At 50.2% G+C, this 22,910-nt stretch overlaps 1 protein-coding gene across 3 annotated transcripts in view; it reads right to left on the bottom strand.

Moving 5' to 3' along the window:
• The window catches only part of Znf710 (zinc finger protein 710), a 66,984-nt gene extending 48,729 nt beyond the window's left edge, over positions 1-18,255 (bottom strand). Inside the window, exon 1 of one of the 3 annotated variants that reach the window (XM_021653733.2) lies at positions 18,111-18,255. The gene's annotated coding sequence lies outside the window, so the exon portion shown is untranslated. Of the gene's footprint in view, positions 1-15,028; positions 15,948-16,581; positions 17,882-18,110 lie in introns of those variants that run through there. The other 2 variants (XM_021653732.2, XM_021653731.2) reach the window with 2 other exon arrangements.
• Between the last annotated feature and the right edge of the window lie 4,655 nt (positions 18,256-22,910).

Raw genomic sequence — 22,910 nt, 5'->3', positions numbered from 1 at the left:
TAACCCCAAGGATCTGCCTGCTTCTTCCACCTTCTCTGAGCTGAGGTTACGGGTGAGTGCCCTTTTCCTGACCTTTTACATGGGTGCTGGGGATCTGAACTTGGGTCCTTGTGTTTGTGAAGCAAGTTTGTGAAGCAAGCACTTTCCCAACTGAGGTATCTCCGAAGCACTCTTCTTGTTTATTTTGAGACAGAGTCTCACTCTATGGTTCTAAACTGGCCTCATGTACAAACTGGCCTTGAATTCCTATTTCAGCCTAATGAATTACATCCTTGTGTACCATACATGGCTAAAATGTTCTTTTCATTTCTCAAACAGATGACGAGTTGGATTCTGTTTGTTTGGTTTTGTTCTTTTCGGTTTTTCAAGACAGGGTTTCTCTGTGTAGCCCTAGCTGTCCTGGAGCTCACGCTTGAAGACCGGGCTGGCCTTGAACTCAGAGATCCACCTGTTTCTGCCTCCTGAGTGCTGGGATTAAAGCTGTGTACCATTACCTGGCTAAGGGCTGGAATTTTTTTTTTTTTATAAAAATACCGGACAGAGACATCTTCAAAGTACACCTGCCACTTCCCAAGGACTAAGAGGTGTATTCCAAACAAAAGGAATTAGAATCCTCCAGAAGGTCCCAGCCAATGCAGCTATGGACCCATACAGACCCACACAATCCTCCAATTTCTCAGGACAAACTCTTGAGGACACAGCCCCTCTGTGGGCCCTCTTCGTGAGGAGCCGAGTGGAGAGAAAGCAAAGCCTGTTTCTCTTTGCCCTTGTTTGAAGAAAGGGCAGTGGCCACCACAGTAGACAGCAAATTCAAAAGGAAGGGGAAATGACCAGTTTCCAGCTGGGTTTACCTGTAATCCAGCTACTCATCAGGCTGAAGCAGGAGGATTGGTATTAGACGCCAGCCTGGGCAACACAGCAATAGTCAATCTTTCATAGGGAGTTAAAAGGGTCAGGTATTTATGGCCAGCTAACCACGCTCATCTCAAAAAGTTAGGGGGCAGTTTATCTTTTTCGTTCTCTCTCTCTCTCTCTCTCTCTCTCTCTCTCTAAGAGGTTAATTTTTTTTTTTGAGACAGGGTTTCTCTGTGTAGCCTTGGCTGTCCTGGAACTTACAGAGCTCAGCCTGCCTCTGCCTCCCTGAGTGCTGGGATTACAGGTGTGTGCCACCACACCCAGAATAGTGGGCAGTTTCTGTGCTGAGATCTGTGAGCAGAGAGCTCATTTTTACAATCAAGGTTTAAAAAGAAGTCAGGGTTGTCACAGCCATTCCCATGAGCTCTGTAAAAGAAACAGCACTGTCCACGCTACAGGAAAGTTTCGGCAGATAAGGATGTCGAAGAAGGTGGACACTGAGTGTTTAGAGAGCACCGAGTTAGGAGTGGTCCTTACTCAGGTGTCCAGGAGCCCAAGGAAGGAAAAATGCACCAAGCACAAATTTAATTATTCAAGTGCCAGGAAAACCCCAGGAGCAAGGGAGGTGGCTGGGCGGCTCCAGCCCTCGTTATGATCAAAAGCTGAAAGCTTTAAAGTCTATCTCAGATATCAAAACGCATCAATTTGGGGAGCACTTACTGGGCGCCTCCTCTCCACCCACACATTCCGCTCCATCACCGGACAGGAAACTTATATGGTGGTGGTGCTGAAATGGTCAATCAGTCACAAACATGGAAAAGGCAGGCTTTTGGGATGTGTCCCTGGCAAAACTGTCAAGTCACAGGGTGCTGTGCACATCAGCTCAGACACACAGAAGCCAAGAACTGCTTACCTTCCCGTGTCAGCACTACATGAAAGGACCCTGCCTCTTTCTGGAGAAACATCAGCTCTAACTTAGAAAATAAATGACACCACACACCAGGACAGCTGGTACAGGACGGCTTTGTATCTCTTAAAGACATCAAACTCTTTCCCTGGGTGAAGTCGTAGCCTATAAATTACAGTCTTGTATTATATATGGCCAACACACCTCTAGCTTTGTTCTCTGCACAGCATTTCTCTTCAGCAAAGAGAAGGCAGTCAATAGCCCTGCTTTGAAAAACAATGCAGGCATTTCTGAGACAAAAAGTAAAAACAAATACATATGTGTGTGTGTGTATATACACATACATACATACATACATGCCTTTCCTCCCCTTTAGTTAAAGGCATGCCATCTGATCTACACCTCTGCAGAGAAAAATACTTTAAAAGTTTTCCTTCTGGAATCTTCCAAGTACGAAGTGCCTTTAGCTCTGAAAACTTCTTGACCATAAAACAAAGCCAAGGCATCAGCTTTAGAAACCAGAATGTGGTCTGGCTGGGTACCTGGCAGTGGCCCACACCTCGATGACGACAGTTCACGGGCAGTAAGTGGCAAGCGCTCCCTTGGAATAATGCTCAAGTTCAGACATTCTGATGAAAGCTGGCCACTTCAAAGACAGGACTGCGGAGTGCATCTCTAATCTTCCTCGTGGTGTCCGATGCAGCCCGTACGGGGCATGCCTTCAGCATCTATTATTGCCTGAGCTTTCCCCTGGAGACCCAAGACGGCTGCAGAGGCAGGAGTAGAAGTTTACAAACATTCAGCTGGGTCTCGGCCAAGTAAATGAATGACCACAGGCACTTGACCAATGAAATGTCAAAAGGAAGAGAACCTAGAGCCAGGCCTGGGAGCTCAGTACTCAGGAGGCAGAAGCAGGTGAATCTCTGAGCTCCAGGCCAGCCTGCTCTATGAAGCAAGTTACAGGACAGGCAGGACTACACAGAGAAATCCTGTCTTGAAAAAAACAAATGAAAGAGAGAGAAGGAGGAAGAGGAAGAGGAGGAGGAGGAGGAGGCGAGAAGAGAACTTGGGCTGGAGAAACGGCTCAGTGATGAAGAGTACTAGCTGCTCTTCTAGAGGACGTGGATTTGATTCGCAGCACCCAAATGAGGGTTCACGACCACTTGTAACTCTAGTTCCAGGGGATCTGTACACCCTCTTCTGACCTCTGTGGGCACTGATCACACACATGGTACACATACATACATACATGCAGACAAAACATTCACTGCGGTGGTTTATTCCTGTAGCCCTAGAACTCAGGAATTTGAGGAAGACGGATTGCTGGGTTTAAGACTAGCCTACACTGCCTAATGAATTCCAAACCAGCCCGGGCAACCAGGTGACACCTTCCCTCAAAAAGGCAGGTGCACCGGGGGTGAGGATCTGGAAAGAAGAGCCCAATAATTCTGATGTCCAACTCGATTTAACACTAGGTTCCAAATTTCTCTTCATGAACTTGGATGAGTCATTTCAGAATGTTGAGTTTCTGTTCCTTGGTCTATAAAACCAGGCCTGAGCTGATGAGAAGGCTCGGAGATGAAGGTGCTTCCTTTACAAGGCTGCTGACCTGAGCCTGGATCCCTGGAGCCCACACTGAGGTGGAGAGGATCAACAAAGTTGTCCTCTGACCTTCACATGTGAACCACGGCACACATGCCTTCCCAACAGTTATCACGCGCGTACACACGTACACACGTACACACACACACACACACACACACACCTCTAATCCCAGCACTCGAGGAGGCAGAAGCAGACAGATCTCTGTGAGTTTGAGGCCAGCGTGGTCTACAAAGCAAGTCCACGAGAGCCAAGGATACACAGAGAAACCCTGTCTCAAAAAACCAACCAACCAACCAACCAACAACAAAGAAACAAACCAACAAAAAAGCAATTAGCTTGCACAAAATTGCAGGAAGGAATACCTGAAAATCACCTATTTTAAATGCTGAGTACCCCCGAAGGTCTTCCCTCTTCCTACATTTCTATTTCTATACGAACCTCCTTCTTTGTGAATATTTGTTATCAGGTAGTCTATGCGCAGGGCACAAAATTCAAAATGTAGAAGCCAGCCACCCTCCCCAGGGAAAGCACTGTTATGAGTCTCCTAACTGCAGAGGTCTTGCTCAGCCAGGCATTCTGTCCCCGGTTTTCTCGCTTGGAAAAGCACCTCCGGTCACCTCAAGCATACACCGGCACACAGCATGGAACCCCATGGCAGTTGGATGCTCTGCTCTCTGCTGATGGCGTTCCAAGGGTTTCTGCCCTTTTTTTCTTTCCCTTTCTTCCCTCCCACATTTTTTCCCCTGAGGTTACTACGTAGTTTTGGATGCCCTAAAATTCACTATGTAGACCAGATGGCCTCACGCCACCTGCCTATGCCTCCCAAGTGCTGGGATCAAAGGCACGTGCCGTCACCAACAGCGGCCATAATTGTGTAATGGGTTTCTTGCCCCTTCCTAGCCTCTGCTGGGGCCTCGTGCACACCAGGCCAGCAATCTATATTAAGACCAGCCCCTATATTAAGACAGCTTACTCTTGGGTCCCCTTTTCTTCTCTTCCAATTCATGTCCAGATACCTCTAGGCTGTGCCCTTTCTCTTCACAGCCCTCCCATTTCTTCAGACCATCTGTGAGCCTAGAGTTGGTACCTGATGTTGCAGCAAGACTCGTAAAGCTGCATTCAAAGTTGGTACCACTGAATGTGGGACAGAGACCTTAGAAAAACGCCTTCCAGTGTACGGCCAAGGACCAAGCACCAAAGAGGTGAGCTAGACTCATCACAAGACAAACGGGCTAATAATAATAATAAAAATAACAACAATAACAATAAATACAAGAAGATATTATTCAAGATATTATTATTATTATTCAAGAAGAGTAGTATTGATTTTACCATAAATTCTGTTCAACAACAGATATCTATTAAACAACTCTTCCCCACCGTGAGCAAGGCACTGGAGCTAAGCTTTCAAAAAGCTTGGAGTCCAGTATGAGGGTCTGAATCTCCCTGCTGCCCCAGAACTAACAGGCAAGGCTTGCAGCAGAGAAGGGCTAGCTGGATGTAAGATAATTGTCATCCCAGCTATTTAGAGGCAGAAGGATTACTGCAACCTGGAGGCCAGCCTCAACTTCAGTGAGTCCCTGGCCAGCTAATGCTACAAAGTGGGCCCTTGTCCCAAAAAGCAAGCAAACTGCCTGTCATGGCAGTACAGGACTTTAACCCTAGCATGTGGGAAACAAAGGCGGGAGGATCTCTAGGAGGGCCAGGCCACCCAGGGCTACATTGGAAGACCCTGTCTCACAAACAAAGCAAGCAAACATCAAACAAATAGAAAGAAATGCAGAGAGACTAATTTTGCAAGAGAGCATGGAGAAAGCCCAAAAGACAGGTAGTGTGTGTTCATGTGTGTTAGGTGCACATGTGGGTGCAGGTAAACACAAATGTGTGCACGAACGTGTGGTCATGTGTAATGTAGAGGGCAATTTCAGGTATCCTCGAGTGCCATCCACCTTTCTGCTATGAGATAGGCACTTTTTTTTTCTTTCCTGGAGACGGGGTTTCTCTCTGTAGCCCTGGCTGTCCTGGAACTCACTCTGTAGACCAGGCTGGCCTCGAACTTACAGAGATCCGCCAGCCTCTGCCTCCCTGAGTGCTGAGATTCCAGGCCCCAGCGCTGTCTCCTCTCCGCAGGGTTGACATGACAAACACTGCACACACGGTTTCACCACCACAGCAGGCTTTCGCTCCATGGGTCCTGGGGACTGAACGCAGGCCCCCCCTTTACCAACTGGGGTGCCTCTCTGACCCAACCCCCAGTTTTAAGCAGGCCTGGCAAAACCAGGGCTTAGGCTCAAATGAGAAGGCATTTGGCCACAAGGCATGGATCGGAGCAGAAGCCAGGGCGTTGGGAAGGAGGGAAACTGGTTCAGCATGAGCTGGGGGCGGGGCATCAGAAAGACGGGGTGATTGGCAGGGCCAGCGTGTACTGAGTTCTGCTTCCGTCTGCCAAGAATTCTACATAAATGGACGCATCTGTAAGACCTTCAAATACCTGCTGGAAAAAATACACCCTCCCTGAAAGAACGTACTTTTCTGGACAGCCAGGGCTACACAGAGACCCTGTCTTGAAAAACAAAAACATACAAAGAATAGAATTAAGATTTAAAGTACTTTTTAAAAATATGACATACACAGCTGGGCATGGTAACACACACCTTTAATTTCAGTGCTTGGGAAGCAGAGGCAGGTCGATCTCTGTGAGTTCGAGGCCAGCCTGGTCTACAGAGTGAGTTCCAGGACAGCCAGGGCTACACATAGAGAAACCCAATCTCAAAAAGAAAAAATTTTTGTATATAATGTATTTGTTTTACTATATATCTGCACATATATAACTATATTATACATATAGTTATTTAAGTAGTTAACTAGCGTTCCCAAAGAAGAGACTGAAAAGACAGCAACAGAGAAACAGCCAGAAAGCTGATGAAGGTTGTCCATTCTTGGGTTAAGGCACCTACTCAACCCTTAGAGCAACAACATGAAATCCACTCCTTCATACCGTCACAACGAACTGCAAACCGACTCTGCTGTTCCTTCCCCTAGAGTAATCAAGAAAGTACAACAATTGGGCCACCAACTTCTGTATCAGCAATGAAAGGACCAGGTGTGGTGGCACATGCCTTTAGTCCCAGGCAGAAGCAAAACCATTTCTGTGAGTTCAAGGCCATCCTGATCTGCAGTGAGCTTTAGGACAGCCAGAGGGCTACATAGTGATAAACTGCCTAAGAAACAAACAAACAAACAAACAAACAATGCCTGTAAGAACCAAAAGCAAACAACTGTCACGCTAATATTTTATACCCAGTAAAACTATTTTTAAATATAAGGAAAAAAAAATGTTAGCCAAATAGAAACTGAAACTTTCTGACTAAAAAACCATCACCATAATATGTTATAATCCTACACAGAGCGGGGATGAAAGCAGAAACCTGAATAAACCAAGAGATGAGATAAGGGCAAAGACAGTCACAGCAGTGATAACCACACACAGCATCTAAAACAGCACCCAGGCTGGTGAGACAGCTCAGCCCGTTAAAGATGCTTGTTGCCACACGAACCGGAACAGAGTTCCATCCTCAGATCTCACAGGAGTTGTCCTTGGCGCTCTAAAACACACACACACACACACACACACACACACACCCACCTAAACTTTTTAAAATTCTTTATTAATTACACTTTATTTACTTAAAAAAATATTTCTTTAACAGCAACTAAGTAGTTTGTGGGATTAAAGAAAGAAAAAAAGCCAGGCATGGCGGTGCACACCTTTGATCCTGGCACTCAGGAGGTAGAGGCCGAGGCAGGCCATCCTGGTCCACACAGCAATCTCTAGAACAGTGAGAACCTATCTCCTAAAAAAAAAAAAAAAAAAAAAAGCTATGTAGAGAGATACTGTCTTAATAAAGACATGAAAAGAAAAAAGAAAAGAAGGAAAAGAAAAATAGTTACAGCCAGGTCTTTGGGAGGAGCAGACAGGAAGACCACTACAAATTTGAGGATGGCTTGATCTACACCTAAGATCCAGGCCAGCCAAGGTTAGACAATGAGGCCCTGTCTCAAAACAAAACAAAATAAAACAAAAGCTGGGGGCGGGGGGGGGAGCTAAGTTAGTAGCACATACCAGAAGAAAATGCAAAGTCCTTCCCATCCCCAGCACCACCACATCTGTATGGGGCAGATAAACACATAAAACCATACCAAATGTATATGGCCTGAGTTCACTTGTTAAACAGCACAGATGTTAGACTATGTCACAAACCAAACCAAAGGCAGTCCAGCTGTGGGCTGTGCGTGGGGGACGATGGCCAAGGTGGAGCCCTCAACACACACACACATACACATGCACACACACTGAACCAGACGTGTGGGGGAAGTTGAATGCAGGACTCTGGCCAAGGCACCACAGGGCAGCAAGGACAGATAGCAAGGCGGGGGGGGGGGGGAGTGGCAGAGAAAGCGAGATCAGAGAGGTGGAAGACCAGTGATAAACCAGATCTGAGTGGGCTAGGCTGTCCCTGACAGCAACGGAGCAGAGCAGTCAGGCAGACAGAGAGAGAGGAAGTGCATTCTAGTGGATTCCTTTCTAGAAAGGAAGCAGGAGACTGGCCTGTCCACCACAGAAACCCTGCACCCAGGATGAGGGAAGCTCGCATCTACAGAGGCAGTCTGGGCAGGACATGATGATGGAAGGGCAGGGGGAAGAGCCTAGGGAGAACCTAGGCACAGGTTCTCAGCTTGGGCAGGGATGAACAGGCCAGCTCCAAGTAGGGCTGTGTAGCAGAAAGACAAGCCAAGGCATTTCTACAAGGGTCTTGAGGTCTGAAGCTAACAGCCACAACCACGGAACGCATTTGTCAGCCAGACAGTTGGTAAGCCCAGGGTCCGGTATCAGAATCACCAAGCGAGATTAACCAACCACACCACTGGCTTCCAAAGGGTACCGACAGTTCTCAAGAACTGTCAAGAATGCTGGGGTGACCTCAATGCCAGCAGTCAAGTCTGCCTGCTGCACGCCAAACTGCCTTCACAACCAGGAAGCTAAGCCGTCACTGTCCTGCTGGAAGCGGGATGGTCACCAGGCTGGCACCCAGGCACACACCCTCCCCAACCCCCAGACAATCCACATACAAGCAAAATTAGTTTCTCATCTAAGCCTGGGCGTTCTTGCTTCCTGTCGCCATCTTTCCAGCCTCATTTTGATTCTGTCCCTCCTAACCAGGGGTCCAGAGGGGAGACAGTTGGGCCACAGTGATCTCTCATGCTTAGTTCTGACTGCTTGGGAAACCCTCGGTATTTCCCACAGCTCTCTGTGCACTCCCAGAAATAAACGCACAATGTAGCATATATATTTAATACCAGAAACTCATACAATGGCTGGTATGAAAGACAGAACCAAAACCCTCGTAGAGGCCAGCCCACTTCTGATAGTGGTTTGACCTGTTTGTAAACACACACACACACACACACACACACACACACACACACACACACACTGTAAAGAAAAATCACATGCAAGAAAATTCAGATAGCATAGGAATCAGTAAAGGAGGAGACAAAAGGACTCTGTGATGGGGTAAGGCACTGGGGAAGGGGGAAGGGGTTGGGTCTGGGAGCACCACACATTAATTAGGAGGCAATAAAACCAGTTATTTCACCTTGTTATGCTTCTGACATGCATTTGGTTCTAACACCCTTTAATCTGTTCCGTTTGGGGATCTACCCCAATTTCCTCTTGCAGCCCCCTCCCCTAATTCAAGGGTGCAATTCTTCAAAGGCTTTTCCTTCCCCAATGTTTAGTCTTCAAGGCTGCAGTAATCTTGTTTGCTAATTCTTTGCTTTGCAAATAAGAGGAAGTTGGACCCAATGGTGATCTGGGTCTTCAGAGGCAGTCTGGGAACCTGGCCTCATCCCACTGTTTCCTTAGGAAAAGTCTTCCGGTAACCTCCATGAACCATTGTACGTGGGGGGAGAGGTGGGGAGCGCCTCTGCAATCTCCACTACCAAGAAGATCTCACCCCTATTCCACCTGGGTCCAGCGCTTGCTCCTCCACTCGACACACGTGACTTCAGGAAAGGTATTCTATTTAAAGGAGCTAATTTAAATATTTAAACAGAGCTCCAAACAGCAGTGCATGCCTGAAATCCCAGCATGTAGGAAGGGGTGGTGTAAGAGTTACAGGCCACATCAGCTACACAGCAAACTGGAGGGCAGCCTGAACTACAGCTCTGTCTCCCCACCCGACAAGAGCAGAAATGAATAGATAAGCTAGCAGACAGCACGTTAAGGGAGTTAGAATTGTGCCCTGCACATAGTAAGAGCTGGGTGATAGCTCCTTGGAAGGCGGAGGCAGGAGGATTACAAGTCTGCCTAGGCTATGGAGCAAGGCAAGTTCAAGTCCGACAACTTGGTAAGACCTTGTCTCAGAATTTTAAAAAGGGGCCTGTAAGATGGCTTAGAGGGTAAAGATACCTGCCACCAAGCCAACAACATGACTTCAGTCCCTAAGACCCACTTGGCAGCAGGAAGGAACTGCCACAAGTTGTCCTCTGACCTCCAAATGCACATACACACACCCTCCCCCAAATGTAATATATATACTAAAAGAAAGTGAAAGAGGAAAAAAAAAAAGGGGGGGGGCTAGAGATGTAGCCGGCTCCTGCCTGGCATTGGTGAGACCCTGGATTCTATTACCAGCCCCGAGCCTGGTCTAGATCAGTAGTCTCAGCCTTCCTCATGCTGTGGTGAACATCCAACCATAAAGTCACCTCGCTGACTTTGCTACTGTTATGAATTTCACTGTAAATATCTGGTATGAAGGATATCTGATATGTGACTCCTGTGAAAGGGTCATTTGACCCCCAAAGGGGTCAAACACCACAGTTAAGGACAGCTGTGTCAGAGCCAAGAGCTCCTCTGAAGCCAACGACGAATATAGTCTTCTTCAGATTGCCATTAACTTGCATGGCTTCAGCTTAAAACCCCACCCCTCCAACTGCACGGGTCAAGGACCCCTGTCTAGACCCCTCTCTACAGTGAGGTCAGGAGGCCAGGGACAAAGTTCTGAGGCAATCCAGAAAAGAGCAAGTTCGCACCCACCGAACCGCTGAGCAGGTTCCCTGCAACCCTGTAATCTTCCACTTGTGGCAGATACCTTACTCCTCCTTTCCCTAAAGCCCTTTGACCTTGCCAGCTTGTCTCACTCCAGGCTAAATCTTCCTGTGAGCGCTCGGAGGCACAGGGCTCCAATAAGTCTTACAACTTAATCTGACGCATCTCAAAGGTTCTGAGGGTGCTTGAGTGCTTACTAAAGTGAGGGTCCCCACGATGCAGGGGTGAGGCCCTGGCCCGCTACAAGCCTGGAGACAGCACAAAGCTCCACAAGCTAAAGGTCAGAGATACCAGAAGGGATCTGTGCGCTTGCCTAATCCCCTGCTGCTTGCCAGAGAAGCCGCTCAGGGTCACGCCACCCCTTGTCTGCGAAACGAACTACTCAGTTCAGGATTCGTGTTCACCTGCTCTGCCTGCATGGCGGCTCTTGCTAACATGTGGCCTCTGCTCAGGGGCCCAGGAGTCTGCATTCCTACCAAGCTCCCGGCCAGGTAATGCTGATGGTGCTGGCACACTGATGGGTCACATAGAGAGCAGCATGATTCATATCAAAGTGAACAGACAAGCTAGGCCTGGTGGTATGGTGCCTGGAATCTTAGTATGGGGAGGCAGAGGCAGGAGGGTGGCTGTGAGCCCAAGGCCAGCATGGTATGGCAGCTGCATGCCTGCAACCCCGCACTTAGCTGCTAAAGCAGGTTCAGGTGTTCAAGGCCAGTCTCTCAGCCACACAGCAAGTTGAGGCCGGCCTTAGCTACTAAAAACGAACAAACCAAAACCTGCTAGTAAGGGAGAGAAGCTGTTGGCAGGATAGCTTTTCACATTAAGGCACTTGCTGCCAAGCCCAGTGTCCTGAGTTCAATGCCCCGTCCCCCGGGCAACAAGAGCCACGCAGTGGAAGAACAAAATGGACTCTTACAAGCTGTCCTCTGACTTCCACACAATGCACCGTGGCATCCTTGTGCCTGAACGCATACATAATAAATAAAGTGATAAAATGCTTGTAGAGGCTTCTGAGTTTGACCTGTACAAGCTGTCTAACCCCTTCCATTATTACCCAGGGTGCCTTTCTCTTCCTTACTGTCTCTATGCTCAAAGAAAGAAAAACAAAGTATACTACCCTGGCTAGAGTTCTCCTCCTTCTGTTTCAAATACCCTTTTCTTCAGGAACTGTCCCTTTGCTCCTCCCTCCCTAATTATTGGCTCCTATGCCTCTGAACTTCTTCCTTTGAAGCATTATATAACAACTGTAATTAAAGAGTATTTGTGTAATTATTCGTTTAATGTCTGTCTCCCAGACAGACTGCAAGCTCCAGGAGGACGGGACAGCATAGCACCTAGGACGCTCCAAGCTGCCCATAAGCAAGTAGCCATATGGGCAGCCCTTGACTGGACTAGCAGGCTGGACTCCACACCTACGGGACATCTGCTGGAGACCTCGAGACCAATGGTGACCGCTGTGCGTGTGTGTGTGTGTGTGTGTGTGTGTGTGTGTGCGCGCGTGCGAGCAGATATGCGGGTGGAGGTCAGAGTGTCACTCTTCAGGCATCATCCACTTTGTTTCTGGGCTAAAGTCACCTGGCCAGACGGCCCCAGAAATCCCCCCCATCTCTTTCGCTCCAATTCTGGAGTTACAAGTGTGTGCTACCATCGCTTTCATGTGGGTGCTGATCATCGAATTCACTTTACTGCCTGGGCCGTTTCTCAGGCCTTCAACAGTACGTTCCTTAACTTTAAAATTCCCACCAGTGGGGCGGGAGTGTAGCTCAGTGGTAATGCACATGAGTAAAACCATGGATTCGACTCCCAGCAACACCTGTGTTCGTATGCGTGCACATGCATCCTAAATTCTTGTCAAGTACAAAAACAGTCCTGCTCTGGTACTGCTAGTGGGGAATAATTAGGCCCTGGAAAATAAGCATCCCCTTTCAGTCCTCACTGGCTGAACCACCAGGCAGTGTGAGGCCCCTCATTCTGCTGCAGCCTGACAGTTCCTGTTTCAGCTTCTCCCCCACTATCCTTTGAGGAGGACCCAAAGGCTGAAGACTCAGAGACCTGACTACGTCATTATTCTAGGGAAGCGAAGTCCATCTGCCTGGGTTCAGACACCAGCTCTGTGTCCCGGGACAAGTGATTTAAGTAACCCCAATGTGTTGTTTCCCAGGCTTACCGAATGAGAACGGTAATGTGTTTGCCAGCGCCTGCAAGGACCGTGGGAGATGATACATACACTTTAGGCTAATCCTGGCCCAGAACCAGGGATCACATTATTCTCCCAGCGTCTGAGTCCAATTCAAAACCTCTCCATTGTTTTGCAGAAAGTCTCCACCCTGTGGCTCCACCCACTCAGGATCCACTCTTTCCCAACCCCCTCCCCCTTACCTGTCTGGAGCCTGTTTGAAACAATGAATCACAGCACAACTCTGCAGCTCCCATCAATCACCTCCCTGTCCCTGCCTCTGTGTGTCATTTCTGAGCTCCTCCTGGGAGGGAAATGCTTTTCCTAATGTCCAGTACATCATTCAACAAGTACTCATGAAAGGCCAACTATGTATTAGTCTCACAAGGGCTTGGCAATGGACAAAGCAAATAAGCAGTAAATAAACAAACTCGATGGAGAGGGGGAAATCCATATAGAGCCAAGATCTCTGCCGCACTAAACATTCTAGCAGCTCTACCCTGGGGATGGAGATCAGCTAGCTGAGGCCCTTCCTTCTGTCCCCATTCTTCCCCTCTGGCCAACGCTAAATAAACCACACACAAGTACAAAGTACGAAGAAAGTATTCCAGATCAAAACCCAGTAATTTAGGAACATCCTGATGACTAAACTTCCACCCTGCCGAACTGCTAGACTTTAAAGAAGTCAGTGTTAAAATAGCAGCAAGCTCTCCCAATAATTGCCCTGGCCTGCCCAGTCCTCCAGAGCAGCATCTCCGGCATAGCTAGAAAATAAGGCAATGTTCCCTCAGCCTGTACACGCACCACCAGCCCACGATGTCCTGTCCTCACCACCACGCTGTCTGAGCTATGCGTGGCTGGGAAGCCCTAGCAGCAGCCAAGGTGGTGGCCTTGTGGAAGGAGTACTGGAAACAGAGTCCCAGGGGCCCAGAATTGAGTAACTGCCCCACAACTGACCAGGAGGTCAATGGGGTACTCCTCCTGCCTCAGTTGTTTTTAAACAACCTCTCAAAGGTCTCCCGGTGCTGGGTGCTGGGACCGAAGGAGGAAAGGTTCACCCGTCCTTCACAGAGACCTTGCAGATTCTGAATCCTTCCTTCTGCAAACTGAGGAATTTGCTTGAGGCCAAGAGCTGGTAAGGTGTGAGGGATCAGTGGGTGACCACACCAAAGGAGGAACCGCCAAACAGTTGGGGAGCGGCCTCTCCAGGGTTTCCTTTTAGTTTTTCTTCCTTTTAGTTTTCTACTATTCAACCTTCCTAAGGCTGCGACCCTTTTAACACAATTCCTCGTATTGTGGTGACTCCCCCAACCATAACATTATGTCATCGCTACTTCAGAACTGTCATTTTGCTACTGTTGTGAGTGTAATGGAACTATCTGATATGTACCATAGCTGATATGCAACCCCCAAAGGGGTCAAGCCCCAAAAGGTAACTATTCCCTTCTAGAAAAGAGATATTCTAGAGACAGGCATGGTGGCACAGCCTGTAATCTCAGCACTTCGGAACTTGAGACAGGAGGATCACCAGTTCAAAGCCAGTCTGGGCTAGGTAGTGAGACACATTCTCAAAAGAGAAGATTGAAATAGTTCTTCCCAAGAGAAGGCTTGTTAGAAATATCTCTAGGCCACAAACCTAAACTAGAAGCTATACAAAATCCCTGGTGACCCCATTACTTTCCTCCAACCCAAAAGATATTCTAGAGCTTGCCTGGCTCCTTGTCTCTAGACAGGGAGCCTAAAATAAAATGCCCGGTTGTGACAGAAGTGACCTGAGCACAAAACAAATGCCTCATACAGCATGAGACCAAGGGTCAGCTCAGAACAGCCTGGAGGAGATAACCAAGACACCCTAGACGTCAGTCTGTCCCCGTGTCAACTCACTAAAACTCTTGGCACATGGTCATGCAGGAAACCAGACCAGGCTGTCCATTCCTCCTACCCCAAAGAAAGCAGCTCTACCCAGTTTCCTCAGGCAGCAAAGCCAGCTCTGCAAGGTGGCCGGGACTGTAAGTGAGCACGCCAAGGTTGTGCTCCAAGAGCAGCAGGTGCCTGGCACACAGTTACTTGTGGTAGGAGAGGAGAGCAGACAGAACCACCGAGCAAAAGGTCTCAAAAGGTAAAAATCTGCTTTAAAACAAGTGGAAAGGTGATGCTCATTCCACTTCCCCAAATCAAAAGGAGACAGGCCCATGAGCTTTGATGAAAACCCACTTGTATCTGAAGACTGTTAAGGACCATTTCCCCCGCTTCCCACACCAGCTCCCTAGCTCTGTGAAGGTCCCTAGGAAGGTGAGGCATGCCTGCCCTCCCCCATCCTGTTCCCACACAGCAGCTCTTCTCTTTGGCAGAAATGAACTTTGTTTTTACTTACACATGTACAAAGGCAAGGCTGAGAGGGCAGCGGTCAAAGCTGGCTGGATGACCCCCACCAGCACAAAGTCCTCCACACACCTGTGGGGGAGTCCTGTAAGCTTCCGAGATAACCCCGGGGACTAGTTACGTCTTCAGGTGGACAGTGGCGAAAAGTTTCCATTGTGAACGGAAAGAAAGGCGCTCAGGGTGCCCTTCGAAGACAGGGCACTGGGCCCGCAGGTCAAGTGTCCCCTCACTGGCAGGCTGGCCGCTGAGACCGTGAAGGAACTCTGCAGTGTCCGGGTGAAAACACACCCAGGCTACTGCCTGGCCTGGCCGGAACCATCTCGCAGGGCGTAGAGATACATTAATGATCGTTTTGGATTAGTTAAAGCCCACACAAGCACCTCCCTGGCCTCTTAAATCTTCCCAAACTACAGTTTAGACGGGAGGGAAGCAGTTGCAGGGACCATAAAAGTCATCTTAAAAGGCAAGCTGAAGGAAAAAAGAAAAAAAAAAAGAAAAGAAAGAAAACCAACAACCCGCTACGCACGAGTTAGCAAGTCCGCAGCTGGGGGGTGGGGGTGGCAGCGAGGCCGGCTCGGTGGGGTCTGAGAGTCAGGGAAAGAAGACCACCGATTGGGGATGGGGGGGGCTCCTCGATCTGACGCCGACGATCACGCCCCACAGCTCCGTCCAATTAGGAAAATGACCGCCGAGGAGAGGGAGAGGGGGGCGGCGAGGAAGAGAGGCCGAGCCGCGGGAGGCTCGAGACCGGCCGTGGGGGGACCTGCCCACCCCATTGCCTGCAACGGGCGAGCGCCTTCAACAGGTCGGAGCCGGGGCCACCGAGGGGAGCCCGGACCCCGCGGCGCCCGGCTGGAGACGCCCCCCCAGCCGCTCCCGAGGGGGCGTCCGGGCACCCCGGCTGCGCGCTGCGCCCTCGCCACCCCGCCGGCCCGGCCGCGCGGCCACCCCACCCGCTCCCGGAGTAAAAAGTTTGTGGGCAGCCGCAGGGGCGGGGCGGCGAGGGGTGAAACTTTGTGTCCCGGGCCGGGTGCGGGGGGAGCGTCCCCGAGCGCCGGGACACCCACGTGCGGGCCGGAGACGACCGCCGCCGCCGCCGCCGCCTCCCCGGCCTCCCGCGCCGCCGCGCTTTCCTTTCATTTTGCCTTTGCCTCTGCTTCTCTCTCTCCCTCTCCTCTCCTCTCTCTCTCCCCGCGCGCTCTCCTCCCTCTCACCCTCTCTCTCTCTCTTCTTCCCTTCCCCCTCTCCCTCCCCCCCTCCAGACGCCATCTCTCCCTCTTTTTCCACCCCCCCGCTCTCCTCTCTCTCTCTCTCTCTCTCTCTCTCTCTCTCTCTCCCCGGCTCTCCGGCATGAGGGAATGTGGAAGTGAAAGGAAAAGACGACATGTTTGCAGCGCGGCTGCGGGCCTGCGCGCCGCCGTCCCCGGGGAGAGGCGGGGGGCGGGTCGACCGCGGCCGCAGCGACCCACCCCCGCGCCCCCCAGCCACCCCGCCGCGGGCCGCCCGGGGGCTGGCGGGGCCGCGGGCCGCGCGGGACACACTCACCCTGGGTCCGGGCGCGGCTCCTCGCGCTGGGGGCCCTCGGCTGGCCGGGGCCGGGCGGGCCGGGGGCTCCTGCTGCCCACCGCCGGGGTTGCTGCTGCGCGCCGCCTCCACGCGCGCCCGCCCTGCTCTGCCACCCTCCCTCCGGTTCCTCTCTTTCTCTCTCCCCCTCTCTCTCTCTCTCTCTCTCTCTCTCCCTCCTGCTCTCTCTCGCGCTCGCTCGCTCGCTCTCTCGCTCGCGCTCTCTCCCTCCCTGGAAGAAGGGAATGAGGCAGGGCTGACGTGAAGGGATGCTAAACAGCTCCTCCTAAGCCAGCTCGCAGAGGAAGAGAGACAGAAAAGCAGCCCTTTTATCTCTCTTTTGTTTTCTCACTTCCTTCCACCCCCCCCAGCACCCCCCTCTTGTCGGCCCAAGTTTTCTTTTTCTCTTTCTACCGCAGAGAGGATTTTTCTTCTTTTCTTTCTCTTTCTCTTGGTGCAACTCTCCTACTCGAATAGCAAGCCTGGAGGCTTCTCTTTTTTTTTTTTTTCTTCTTCCCCTTCCCTCTTTTCTTCCTCCTTCCTCCTTTCTTATTTCTCTAAAAGGGTTTTGTTTGCTGTGGGAGTTTCGTTTGAAAATCGAGTCACGCCTTTTTCCTTCTTTTCTTTCTCCCTCTCTCTTTTTTTTCCCCTCCTCTCGGCAGAAAAGGGGAACAAAGATTAACAAGCGGGGGAGAAGGGAGCGTCAGAACCTCGCATGGAAATGGGGGGCTGTCCCTGCCAGGCACAAAGGGGGCCCGAGAGAACAGCCCCCCACAGGAAGTCTGGGGTGCCCTATCCCAAAGAAGAGCCACTGGGGGTGGAGGTTCGGGGGAGCCTCTGGGTGCCCATTTCTTCTGAAATACGGGTAGGACTGAGTCCGCCCCCTCCCCAGCCAGTGGGGAAAGCTGGGGGTGCCTTCGCTTAATATATATTTTTAAGTGGGTAGATGGGGCTTGGAGCAAACGTTGCCGCAGAGCCCTGAACAGTAAAGAGCTTTTAAACAGCTGTTCGCAGAGCCCTGGACGGGCAGACTCGAGGGAACAGCTCCGGCTGTGATCGCCGAGTGCGAAGGGGTTCAGAGGAGTTTGGGCCCCTCGCGGCCTCCCCAAGCCCAGGGTCTAGGTTCGGGTCCCGGGGTGCACGGCTGGGGGCGCCGAGGCGTGGTCGTTCGCTGAGGTCTGGACCCTTGTGGCTCCCCGTAGGGCCCTGGGGTTCGGCGTAGCTTGGCCTCCTCCCAGCTCTGGGACAGGCCGGACACCCCGCCTCCAACCTCCCGGACACCCGCCACTCAAGATCTGCGCAGCTCGACTCCGACGCAGGGCGGGTACCGAGCCCGCGGACAGAGCCGGGCAGTGTCGCCACCAAGGGTCAATTATTCATGGGGCGCCTGGGCGTGCTCCCAAGACCAGCTCTGTCCTCGGCTTCTCCGGAGGACTGGAGACAACACAGGGGAAAAGTTCCCAGAGCAAAGTTGGCCACATTTCTGATTTTCCCAAGTAAGTATTGAGCACCTGCTGGATGCCTGGCCCTTGGACTGGAGCTGCAGCTGGGCGAGAAACGTGAGGTCTCGGCGGGCCCAGACAAAGCGAGGGAAGCTGCGGCTCCGGACCAGGTCACCGAGCAGAAGAGAAGCCTGGATCCTCTCCTCTCCCTGCGCTCTTCCTTTCCCTTCCCTCCTTCCTCCGGGCTGCATCTCCTTGGCTCCACCCCTTCTCATCAATTCCTCCCACACTTCCCTGCTCTCCCTGGCTTTTCACTGGAGGGTCCCTTCTCCCAGCGAGGAGCAGATGCTGAGCCCCATTGTCTCTCCCCCAATGACTGCAGCCTCCCAGGGATAGGATCGCCACTCCTGCCCCTCCCCCCAACCCAAAGGCCTGGGCCTTTACTGACAGGAGCCCCAAGGCCACTGCCCCTCGCCACACCCTACACCAGCTCAGTGAGCTGTGAGCAATGACTCCAGTCACTCAGAACATGATTTATTTCTGGCAAGGAGTGAGAAAACAGAAGCCAGAGAGTTTGGCTCAGCAAGAAGGACCCCATGATTTCAGCCTCAGACCCCATCGACTCCCCAGGGCACCCTGAATAGGGAATGCAGAAGCCACCTTCTGTCATCACCTGCCCCTCTTCAGAACACCCAAGCCATATCCCCTCAAAAAAAGACAAAGTCATCTCCCGGAGTCAAGTATTCATTCAACAACCATGTGCTACTTGCCAGCTCCCTAGCCTGGTGCTAAGTACCACCTTATTCTGGCTTTGCAAACTGGTAGAAGCCAGAGAGAGCTAGGCCTGTGCACCAGGCATCACGTTGCATACTTGTGCCAGTACTTCGGAAGCTGAGGGGGAGGGACTGTCAAGCATTTCAGACCAGCATAGGCGACATATTGAATACCACGAGAGCCAGGACCATTACAGCAAGACCTTGTCGCAACAAAACCAAAAAGAGGGAGGTACAGTAGCTCTTGATTGTAGTCTCAGTCTGGGAGGTAGAGACAGGAAGATCAGAAAGAGGATCTAGGTCGGCCGAATTAAAGAGGCCAGATCCAGGCTAGGCTACTGAGATCCCCTTCTCAAAAAAGAGGAGTGGTCCCAGCACTTGGGAGGCAGAGGCAGGCAGATCTACAAAGCAAGTTCCAGGACAGCCAGGGTAATTATACAGAGAAACCCTGTCTCAAAAAAAAAAAAACAAAAAAAAGGTGGGTGTGGGGGGTTGGAGAATGGGAGGAAGACAATTAGAGAGCCATATGAGGATAAGAGGAAGCTTGGATGAAGCAGTCAGTGAAGGCTTCCTGGAAGTCACATCTGGATAAGTAGGACTGTCTGTGCCAGGCATGAGTGTGGGAGGGGTCGGGTGGTGGTGCATGCCTTTAATCCCAGCAGAGGCAGGAGCATCGCTGTGAGTTCAAGGACAGTCTGATCTAGAGAGAGAATTCCAGGACAGCCAGGGCTACACAAAGCAAACAAGATCATGGGAGGGAGCCAGCTGTAGTGGCACAGGCCTTTAGTGCCAGCACTTGGGTGGCAGAGGCAAGGCAGATCCTTGTGAGTGTAAGTCTAGCCTCATCTACATAGCAAAGACTATCCAGAGAGACACTATCTCAAAACCATAACAAAAAAAGGGTGGGAGGGAACAATTTGTCTGCAGGACAAGAAGGGACTCTTTTTCTAAGTTTAAGGAGTTGATGAGTTCTAACAGTCAGGCCTAGTGGGTACATGCCTTTAACCCCAACTCTGGGGAAATAGGCTGAGGCAAGTAGTTCCTGGTCTACGGAAGGTACCAAGCCAGCCATGGTAATATAGAGATGTGCTGTCAGAAAAAAAAAAATCAAGTACTTGCAACAATATAGATTACATGCTAGGGAATGAAAGTTTGGGGGCACAGGCCGGGGACAGGGTTAGTGTCAGGGAAATATTACTCAAAAGTTATTCCCTTTCACTTGCCAGTGCCCAGTAAATAACTTAGACCCAGTTTCCTGCCTTATGAAAATAGAGGTAGTCGAAGTTGGGTGCAATGCTACATACCTTTAACCCCAGCGCTGTGGGACGCAATCAGGTGAGTCTTGTGAGTTTGAGACCAGCCTGGTCTGCATAGCAAGTCCCTGCTAAAAAACAAAAAAGAGAGAGAGAGAGGGAATCAAAATAAGTAAATTAAAGAGCTGTACTTCTAGCCACTTGGGAGATTGAGGCAGAAGGATCGAAAGTTGAAGGCCAGCCTGGGCAAGATATGGAGACCATGTCCCAAAATAAAATGTAGGAAAGGGCTTGGGGTGCAGCTCAGAGGCAGAGGACCTAATCTAGCATCTGAGCCACCAACATAAAAACCTACATTCAAAGCCAGCTCGGGCTACAGAGGGAGGCCCTGTTTCAGAATACGGTAGTGAGGATATAAAAATGTGTGAGGTGGGGCTGAGGGGCAGGGCAGACGTATGGGTTGTCGACTGTCTTGTGTTCAGATGCCCAGGCTTACGTGATGTACATCTGTGGCTGAGTCAACCCATGATCTCATCTGTATGACAGAGATGCAAATACCTGCTTCCCGGTGCGCAGCGAGGCCTGTAAGAGCCCATACCTTTTGTGCCATTTGATGCATGAGCACCAGCAATACATCCTAGCTTTTATTTGTTATTACTATAAAATGAGGGAGTGCCAGGGAGGTGCCCTCACAACCTAGAAATGAGAGGATGGGTTGAGGCCAGAATGACTCACAGGCTACAAAGGCGAGGAGCCAGCTGTGACAGAAACATTCCCTCACAGATGCCTTGTGTCCCAGTGGGTGGCTGGAATGGGGGACTCCCACATCTGACCAAGATGGCCCGGACGTCATCCCAGGAGCATGACGGCCTGATTGCTGGGGTTCCAGCCTGCCTGGGGAGCTAAGAGGAGTCTGTGAAATCAGCAAAAGCTCCCAGGACCAGGGGAGAAAAGAACTCCAACTCACACAGGGTGGGAGGAGAAATTCTTGAGTTTTCCAGAGTTCAGGTAATGTCTCCAAGACGCCTAGTCTCTTACGAGGATCCTGATTCTCCAGGCACATGGAAGATGAACGCCACGTCAGCAAAATGCCCCGTGGATCCAAGGATCCGGGCAGACACCGAGTTCCACTCGGTCCATTGTGGATACCTTGCACTTGTGTACTGTAGTTTTTATCAGAGTACTGGGAATGGAACCCAGGGCCTCCTGCATGCCAAGTCAATACCTGCAGACTGCCTCTTCCCTCCTGCCTACAGGTTCTTCTCTGGTCTGTGGAGCCGACCTTGAACTCCTGATCCTCCTGACTTCCTGTCCCAAGTGCTAGGTTAATAGGTATACCCCACCTCAAACCTGACTTTTTCTTCCTTCAGAGCACAAATACATTGTGAAAAAGTTGAAAATCAACGGCGTAGAACAAAAAACCCCACAGAGAGACATTACTCTTTAGTGTATAGCCATGGGCGTTTCTTCTCCGAGTAGTTACATGTAGCTGCATATAATACAACATAAATATTATTAAATAATTGGCACTACATATACATATATATATATATATATATATATATATACACACACACACACACACACACACACACACACATATACATGTATATAAATGTTAGCCTGGAATGGTGGCTCGGCCATTGAGGGGACTTCCTGTTTTGTAGAGGACCCAAGTTTGATTCCCAGCACCCACATCTGACAGCTCAGAACCACCTGCAACTCCAGCCCCAGGGGATCGGATCAAATGCCTGCCTCTTCTGGCTTCTGGAAGCACTTCCGTGCAGGTGACTCACACAGGAACCCTGTCAAAAGTCGAGAACTACAGAGGAAAACAATTAGCTTCAACATACACGCCCCAAAGAGCACACGTGTATATACAACGTACACATATAAATAAATAAAATTACGATACAAGAAATGTGATTTTTAAAGTAAATTTAACAAAATTGCATCACCTTGACTACTGAGTGGCAACCAGTAATGTTTCACAAATGTCTTTTCCTGTCTGTAAACACCCACGGTATCATTCACTATCACAGCATCAAATTATACTATTCCATGGTCTGTAGAATACAAATTGCTGGACTGGATATATGTAGATTTTCTTTGTGTGTGTGTGTGTGTGTGTGTGTGTGTGTGTGTGTGTGTGTGTTTTGAGAGAGGGTTTCTCTGTGTAGCCTTGGCTCTCCTGGACTCGCTTTGTAGACCAGGCTGGCCTCAAATTCACAAAGATCCGCCTGCCTCTGCCTCCTGAGTGCTGAGATTACTCCAGTGCACCACCGAGCCCGGCTGTATGGAGATTTTCAATGTTACGAAACTGCTATGAAGCCGTGCAGTGGTGGCACACATCTCTAATCCCAGCACTCGGGAGGCAGAGTCAGATCTCTCTGAGTTTGCTGCCAGCCTGGTCTACAGACTGAGTTCTAGGACCACAGTACACAAAGAAAACCTTGGGGGTTGGGGGAAGAAACGAAAGAGAAAATATTGCTCTGATAAGCATATTTTTTTTTTTTGCTATTGTTTCTGTTTTAAAAAGCTACAGTTACCCTTTGTTTTATTCTAGCATTGTTTATTTATTTTGTCAGGATAGGTACATGCATTGTCTTCTATCATGTGGTTCTTCAGGTTTGGCTGCAGTTTTCCTTATCTGCTCAGCCTTCTCACCAGCCCTACTTGAGTCTTTTGAAACCAGGTTTTATCACAGGTCTTGGGCTGGCCTTGAACTCTCAAGATCTTCCTGCCTCAGCTGGGATGATAAGCATTAGCCACCATGCCTGGGCAGATGCATGTTCCTGTGTAGTCTTTTTTTTTTTTTTTTTTTTTTGTGCCAGGAACCGACA

Source organism: Meriones unguiculatus, chromosome 14 (genome assembly GCF_030254825.1).
Source record: "Meriones unguiculatus strain TT.TT164.6M chromosome 14, Bangor_MerUng_6.1, whole genome shotgun sequence".
In the NCBI taxonomy this organism is placed as follows: domain Eukaryota; kingdom Metazoa; phylum Chordata; class Mammalia; order Rodentia; family Muridae; genus Meriones; species Meriones unguiculatus.
The sequence above is the reverse complement of the archived record's forward strand: the minus strand, read 5'-3'. Positions and strand labels throughout refer to the sequence as shown.